This window comes from Phragmites australis, chromosome 10, assembly GCF_958298935.1.
Source record: "Phragmites australis chromosome 10, lpPhrAust1.1, whole genome shotgun sequence".
Classification (NCBI taxonomy): Eukaryota; Viridiplantae; Streptophyta; class Magnoliopsida; order Poales; family Poaceae; genus Phragmites; species Phragmites australis.
The window spans coordinates 7,392,004-7,400,180 of NC_084930.1; the positions used below are offsets into that span (position 1 = coordinate 7,392,004).

At 42.4% G+C, this 8,177-nt stretch overlaps 1 long non-coding RNA gene across 2 annotated transcripts; it reads left to right on the forward strand.

Annotated features, from left to right (window-relative positions):
- Positions 1-4,694: 4,694 nt before the first annotated feature.
- On the forward strand, positions 4,695-7,772 carry LOC133930743 (uncharacterized). 2 transcript variants are annotated; one of them, XR_009911794.1, is made up of 4 exons: positions 4,695-5,045; positions 5,130-5,489; positions 6,134-6,267; positions 7,548-7,772. It is a non-coding gene; the product is annotated as an uncharacterized LOC133930743 (long non-coding RNA). The 2 variants fall into 2 exon arrangements; XR_009911795.1 differs by having other exon boundaries at positions 4,695-5,489.
- The last annotated feature ends 405 nt before the right edge of the window (positions 7,773-8,177 follow it).

The following is an 8,177-nucleotide window of genomic DNA, read 5'->3' on the forward strand; positions in this document are numbered from 1 at the left end:
CAGAGCCCAGGTGCAGCAGACCAGAGCAGTGCGGCTTGTGGCCCGTGCGGTCCAAATGGGCCGGTGGCGTGCGTGTGTGTGGCCCCTGGTGCTTCAATCTACTTGCTGGTGGGTGGCAGGCTGTGGCTGGTACACATGGACTGGCAGGTTAGCCTACAACCGAGCGCAAGTGGGCTCAGCTGCGCTGGCAACTTGCTAGGCTGCTAGCAGGCACTGGCGTGCTTGGGCCACCCGAGCAGGATGATCGAGAGCACAATATAGAGGTAGGGCGTGCGGTACCTAGTGGTTGGGCCGTGGGAGCAGCGCACATGGAGTTGATCCAGGTGGTGTGAGGCCCGCGGATGAAACAGGCTGGAATGCTGCTAAGGTCCACATGCAGGAGTTCATCTCACGAAGCCAGTGTAGGAATTTTATATATATATATATTTATTTCTTTAATATTTTCAAAATACACGTTTGTTTCAAAAAATCGTAGGTCTAACCTTCCATCACCTGTTCAACGGGCAAGAACAAGGTCTCGCCTGTTGAATGGGCGAGATCTTGTGGGCCCTAGTGGTCTGCGAATTAAATAACTGGAGAGAGGAAGATCTCGCCCGTTTAGCCGGTGAGACCTTGTTCTCGCCCGTTCAACAGGCGAGACATTCATGTCGCTCGTTCAGCGGGCGAGAACTTGATCTCACCTGCTGAATGGACGATATGTGCATATATAAAATCTTATTTTTCTTAATTTAATATTTTGTATACAACAATTTGAAAATAGTGCACATTTATTCGACGAGAAATGTTAGTTATGTAAATAGTTATCGACATTGGTTATTATTTTGAAAATTATGGTTCGATGTAAATTTGTCGACATTTGTTTAGTTATTTGATTTTTTAGTGAAGTTATATTGGGAGGATACAAAATCTATTTTTTTGAACAATTGTAGTTTTGAAGCACTATTAGCATAGAACTTGGCACGGAGGTTACATACGCTGACAAACATTACATGTAACATAGGGTTTAACGTCATTGCGCGAAAGGACTATAACCATAAAGAGATGACGACAACAAATGTTGGCATGTACGGTACGCCTAAATACTAACCTAATAACGTATCGCTGCTAATCCTAACATGCCTTAGGGAATAAAAAATGTCGGGTTACAATAGATGCTCTCTACTGAGTGCACCTAGGATATTTGCTCTTTCGCGGGGCTTCAGGGCCGTGCGCCTTAGTGCAACGGGCCCTCTCCCGCTTCCTTTCTCTCTCTAATTCACCTGCTTCAGCCGCAGCGTGCTCATTCATTGTCTTCCTCATGAGCTTCTCCTCCTAACACTTTAGTCATAGTTCCTCCTAATGTTGCTCGTACTCCTGGCGTTTGTATGCTTCCCTCCTCCACCATATGCTCATATCGACCCACTGCTTCTAGTGCTCATTTTGCTCCATGTAGAGTCATTCTATGAAGTCACAGATAGGTGAGGGAGACTGAACAAATGAAACAAGATGGGATATTAGTAAGACAGTGCATGAAATAATATGGAAAGTGCCACATAAGTGATCTATATCGCTATACTGGTGGGTACTCATATGATACATGTCGACACTTGTCGTATTGGTAGTTGGCACACATGAAGAAGTGTAGGCCATATGTGTAGGAGATGTTCTATCACTCGCGAAGCCTACAAGGGTCACCACAGAAGCACATCGGTGGCTTGACCCCCTAGGGGATAAAAATCCCCAATGTTTCTTGGGTAGACTTGGTGGAGCTAAGAAAGATATTGCAGATGAGAGGGCTGAGGAAGGAGTGGTGTATCAATGGATGAGAGTGGAGTTATTTATAATAGCTGGGGTTGGTACATGGACTGAGTGCATGGGCTTGCATGGGGGCTGGAGCATAGGATTCACTGTGAAAGCTGAAAAAGTTATGACATTGATGCTTGGCAGAGATTTCCCGTGAAAATTATTGCTTGGTGTGGTCATTTCATTATGTAAAAATTCAGCAAGGAGTTATTATTGTCTCTCCATGGAAGGCAAGGAATCCTATGAAAGTATTGGACTTAGAAAAAACGTATTGGTACAATGATAAAATCCGACCATTTTATTGAAGAAAGTAAAATACATCATAAATAAGGGTCATCGTAAGCATTAATTGCATGTTTGTGGGTACAATACATAAGGCAATATGCACCGACTCGTACACATTCTACGATAAGTTACAATGGCATGTAGTACTCTATCGCTAAACGAAGCATGCCTTATGGAAAGATAGATTGCTGGGTGCAAGAAAATATCTACTGGGTATGTGAAAAAAAACGGAGGCTTATCATCCATATATTCCCAGCGGATCTCTTAGAAGTTGCATCCATGGGTGTAGGGCTTGCTGCACACGTACCCTTATGCCATTCTGTGTGCCACAGGCCTCGGCACAGCCGATACGCCACACACACATTGTGAAGGACCTGCATGTTACCGTATGTAGTGATGTACCACTCTTCATTGAGCTCATGTAGCTTCATCTTCGGCCGTTCAACATCCACGCACTTCATTGCCTCAGCCTCATCATAGCCGTAGTTGATGTTTGCATACTCTTCTTCATTCGCGTACCATTCGTACTTGCACCTGGGCTTGTCATACTGTTAGAGGGAAGCAGGTGAATTAGATAAAATTCATAGCATGGTAGGATGTCATTCACACTTACCCCACAACAGAACCAAGCAACCGTGGCAAGCGAGAATAGTTTCAGGCTTGTTATTATACCACAGTCGTACCGTGGCATGCATGCCTCGTGCTTTTCTATCTCCAACTCCAACTCCCTCTTCTACTACTCTTGGTCTTCATTTCTCCTTCGCTCTTCATCTTCACGCTTGCATCTGTCAAGGATGTCGTGGCATAACTCGTAAGAGCCCATCTTACCCATACCCTTGTTGGACCCAGAGCTGGACCCAAAAGTCATGGAAGGAATTGTGTTGGACTGTGTTGGAGAAGAAGTAGCTTTGGATGAGTTACCCTTATATACATAAGGGGGGTATAATGCCAGGAACTGTTGAGTGTGTTGGAGGGAGAGTTATTGCGATACCAGGGTGGGTCTCAGGGATTCCTTTCGTGCGGATGTTGAAAGCGTCCGCCGATAGAGAAAGAAATATGTGTGGTACTATAGAGGAATGGATAAGGTCACTGGCGAGTGTTTTTTTCATCATTTTACTGTGAGTAGTCAGGATGTGTCCAAGCTATAGGATAGGATGTTTAAAGCTCTGTCGTGTGGTCACTTCATGTGTAAAGCCCGAGTCATGATAGAGATGTTGTCATTTCATGATTAAAGATAAGTCATATGGTCACTTCGTGTCTAAAGTGTGAGTCACAACAGAGATGCTGTGCTGCAGAAGGTGTTGTCATTTCATGCTAAAAGCTAAGACGTGTGGTAACTTCATGTCTAAAGTATCATGTTCTTGTTTGGAGTCTTTAATGATGATGTCTTTTTACTCAATGATAAATGATATTTACAGAAAGTTGAGTATATATATAATTGCATCTATTTTGCAAAACAATGTAAAGAAAGAACATGTGTTGTCGCATCTATCCACTACCATCGGGACGTCTTGTATATAAACACAACCCAATCGATTCTCTACCCACACATCTCCTGACCTCGAATTGAAAAGAGAGAATGGTGTATCCTCATCCTCTAGATGGCCCCATCGATCCACCACCTCCACACCCCCATTTAGACGTCTATGGTAGAGATTTTTATGGAAATCATAATGCTCTTCCTTGCTCGTTTTGGCCACCATGTCGACATGGAGATGATATTGTAGTCTAAGTTTATAAGTATTTCGGTGACGTGGGACGTCGATTTTTCTGTTGTCCACATTTCAGAGCACGAAAAAATAATACTCACCTTCTTTCCTATTTTCTCAACACCATGTACTTATCTCATCTATAATTTTTTTCCCAACGGATGATTGTGGGTTCCAGTATTGGATGGACCCACGCATAGAATCACACATACAAGAATATATCCGTCACCTTCATGTCATCATCGAGGAACTACAGGAACAATTACGACAAAAGAGAGCCAGAAATATCAGAAGAAGCTATATCCCACCTCGCATGGCGGGTGGAGGAACTGTAGCATCCCAAAATCATAAGCTGTAGTTTTTGAGATAATTAATCATTGTTAATGCGAGACTACGGGTTTAATTTCTAAGAGATCGAGTTTCTTTAAAATTTTAGAGTATAAATTTGATTCTTTCAGAATTCGTTTGGTGTGTTCAATTTGTGATGGTTGATTTGTTTGGTGTTAATGTATTTATGAGATTTTCTTTCTTTTATTTTCTTGAGTTTTTCTATGCAGCAAAATTCATGTTTCTTTATGCCTAGTATCTTGTTTTGAATTTTCAGAAAATTTGGTTTAGCCAAAAGTTATAAAAATTTAAGCTGATACACTTTACGGTCTGTAGTATTTTGGTAGAAATTTTAGAGCGCATCTAAATAGATTTCAAAAATCAAAGTACTCTTAATTAAAAATAGATTCGTACCTTAGGGCCACATTCTCTCTCTTTGCCCATTTACTCTCTTTTGGCCTAACTCAAATCAACCAAAGAATCAACTGTCAGACACGGGAAGCTTCGGCACCACCGTTCTCCTTCCATGCCGCATCCTGTGCTAATCGTCAGCCACGGACGACGACCATGCTGCCTCCCATACGATGTCCCCCTCATCCTTATCCTTTCTCTCCCTCAGATATCTTTCTTGACAACAAAGCTGCCCTCTCTTCTTGCTCGGACTCTCGCTCAACTGAGCTCCTCCGGAGTAGCAGCAGCATTCCGGCTCCTGCTCTCTCTCTCTCTCTCTCATCGTTCCCTCAGCCAAACGAGCAGCAAGTCGAGCTCACCGCTACCTTGCTCAGCCTCTCTGTCACCGAGCTACTGCATGGAGCACCCCATGGAGCCCCTCCATCATCACATAAGCCCCATTGTCAGTTCCCTCGCCCGCGAGCTCGTGCAGCCTGTTCCAGTTCCGGCCGTTAGACGATGCGCACCGCCGCCACGATTCTTCCTCCTCCGGTGAGCCCACGTCGATTCCTCCTGGCCATGACTCCTTCACTACCTTGTGCCCCTCCTTGACTGATCCTCGCCGCAAATCCGCAGTTGCACGCGCTGTCGTGGCCATTTTTTCCTCTGCCGATCACCGTGGCCACCACCGAAGCATCTCATCGACGACCAACCGCTCCACAGCTTCTCTAAGCCAACTTGCACCATGGAGAGCCCAACTGTGATCCCCTGGACGTAAAACGTGCACCCCCTTGGCCCTGGCCCATCGCCGGCGCGGTGCTCCCGGAGGACCGAGCGCCCCGTGCGGCCTTACCCGTCGCCGCCCGTGCTTTGGTCGGGCTCTCCGGCCAAGAAGCACATGGACCAGTTCGCCTTCGTGTGCTCGATGAGTTGGTGCAATTCTCCGGCCGAACCACGCCGTCTCCCGCAGCCGGCGATGCCTCCGGCAAGCCCATGGTCTAACCACTGCTCCCATCTAGCCTCCGTAGTACTGTTCAATTTTTGCTCAAAATAACTGGAACTTGTATAATTGTATAATTTGTAGTAAAATAAATACAACTTAGAAAAATATGAAACCAAGTTTGTTAGTTTCGTTTTGTCGTGCTCTGCATGTTAAAAATGTTAAAACTCATGCAATACTTTCCGAAAATTAATTAATAAATTAAATTTGTTTCAGCTTATTTAAATTACAGTAATTAATACAATATCCTAAAAATGTGAAACCACTTTTATTAGCTTTATCATGTCGATAACTAAAGTATAAATATGCAAGTTCTCGTGAAAATTTCAAATTAAGTTTTGTGATGATTTAAATGTGCTCAATCTTTTTTAATTCATCATTTAAATCTTGGAATGTCTAAATTTTGTGAATCCAATTCTAATGATATTTATAAATAGATTATTTTGTAGGAAAAATGTTGTCCAGCATGTTAAATGAGTTTGGTCATTGTTTTAGCACATGTTTTGGTCTCACATTGTTAACTTCTAACAATCTTTGTTGGTGTAACCTTATACAAGAAAAATACATTTCACTCATACTCCGATTAACAAGATTCTTATTGCAAAACTCATCTAAAACCATATTCTTTATTTTCATGCAGAAATATTTTGTGTTCATTGCCGTGGATTTTATTAGACGAATTTATGTGTGCTTCTGGTATTTATCGATCGAGTATTTGGCGTGTAACATGAGTGCGATCGGTGATGAATAATAGAGAGCAGAAATACCACAAAGGTGAGAGGCAAGCAATCCCTTGATCATTTTGGATCCAGTATTCAAATTTATTTTATGCATTGATTATGAAACTTTATTATGCTTGTGTAGATGTTTTATAAAACTGCTGATTGGGATAGTAGTCTTGACCTAATGTCAACTCTCTTTGAACTTGTTAACCTTACCATTGTTACCCTAGGCTGTGGATTGACATGAAAATGTCACTTGGGTAGAATCGGACCAAGGTGCGATAGAAATGCTTAGCCCGTTGTCTACGGTAATTTATTTTGTTGTCATACTGTCACTTGGGATATGGAAAGATTTGTTAAAATAGTTAAGTCGTTGTTTGAGAAACTTGAGTTGTTCAGATTCGAGCAAGTTTATGTCAATGTGTGTCAGAAGGTGAGCGTCGTCTCACAGAAGAATGTATAGGTGGAGACCTACTCGTGTTGTATAAGGACCAGTATCTTGTACCCAAAACTAAGGGATCAGTACAACCACATGTGCCGGTATGGATGACGGCCCTAGCTTATTAACTCGGGTAATTCTACCCTTACTTCTTCGGAGTTTGGTGTGTATGTGCGGGTAATCCACGAGGTGGGTGCATCTGAAGGGACTCCCATGGCTATATGCGTGGGACCAAAGTTTGCCTACACAACGATTAATACCCTCCAGACTAGTGGGACCGCCTCTGGGGTACTTAGTTTAAAAAGTAAAGGAGGAATTAATATTAATCGGGAAGAGCAAGGGTTAGGATATGCTTTCAGCATTTATCCTCTCCGCACTTGGCTACCCAGCATTAAACGGTGTAATGGCTTTGTCATGACACCTTATGTACACCCAACATGTAGAGTGTACGGTATCGACGGGTACCACCAAAGGGAAGTTCATGTCGTGTGGGTAAAGTGTACAAACTCTGCAGAGTAATAAATCTATTTGAATAGCTGAGCTTACGGTCAAGAGCCCCTTAGGAAAGGTTGCACAATTTAGATTATTTGTTTTGGGATGTCGGGTTTCACTTGTAGGCGCTAGTATGAGTTTTGCGTATGTCTAGATGGAGAAACGATCTTCATGGTGTGTGGTAGACATGAAGCTATTGTTGTTCATTTATTTGCTTTGTTATTTATTTTATGCTCTTTAAATTATGTTGCGAATCTATTATTATGTGTACTTTCCAAATTGTCACTGCATTTATGCAAAACTATACATGTTGATCATCCTTCAATTCAACCTTCATCTATTGTATCACTGCAATACATATAGCTTGCCTCCTGAAGTTGTTTATTCAGAAATAATGCTAGGAAATTATGGGAATGTCGACACCGGGTCTTTCTTGGATTCAACTCCCAGTCATTTGCCTGTGGGCAGCATTGTGGCACACTTCTAGATATTTGGATCTATTTCATAGTATTTTTCCGCTGCATATCCTTTTATATTGTAGATCGGTTAGTCGTAATGTTGTAAATTTAATCCAATTAAACATATTCACCTTGTAAAATGTATGGATGTGATATTGCTATTGTAACCGTGTGTACTTGCTACTGATCATGAGACAAGTACAGTGGAAACACAGAGTTTCGGGTAATCTAATTACCCTGGGCGTTACAGGAACAACATGGAGTAATATCGATATGATCTTGCGGTAGGCAGAGGATTTAATTTCGTATTTGATGTGTACTGTTTTTCATTCCCTAAGACATGTCAGGTGAAGCGCCAGTACAACACAAAGGGTATCGTATATGCCATCGTGCGTTCAGTCGACATGTTTTTCATGCCACTGTTATAAAATGGTCGTTGTACGAGTACTTTGAAGGAAGATATTATGACAGTAACAATAACATAATACTTTGAAGAAAGATAATTACATGACACCATGAAAATAACAATGAGGTAGCTACCTACAAGTTACGTCCCCTCTTAGGGACGAGGTC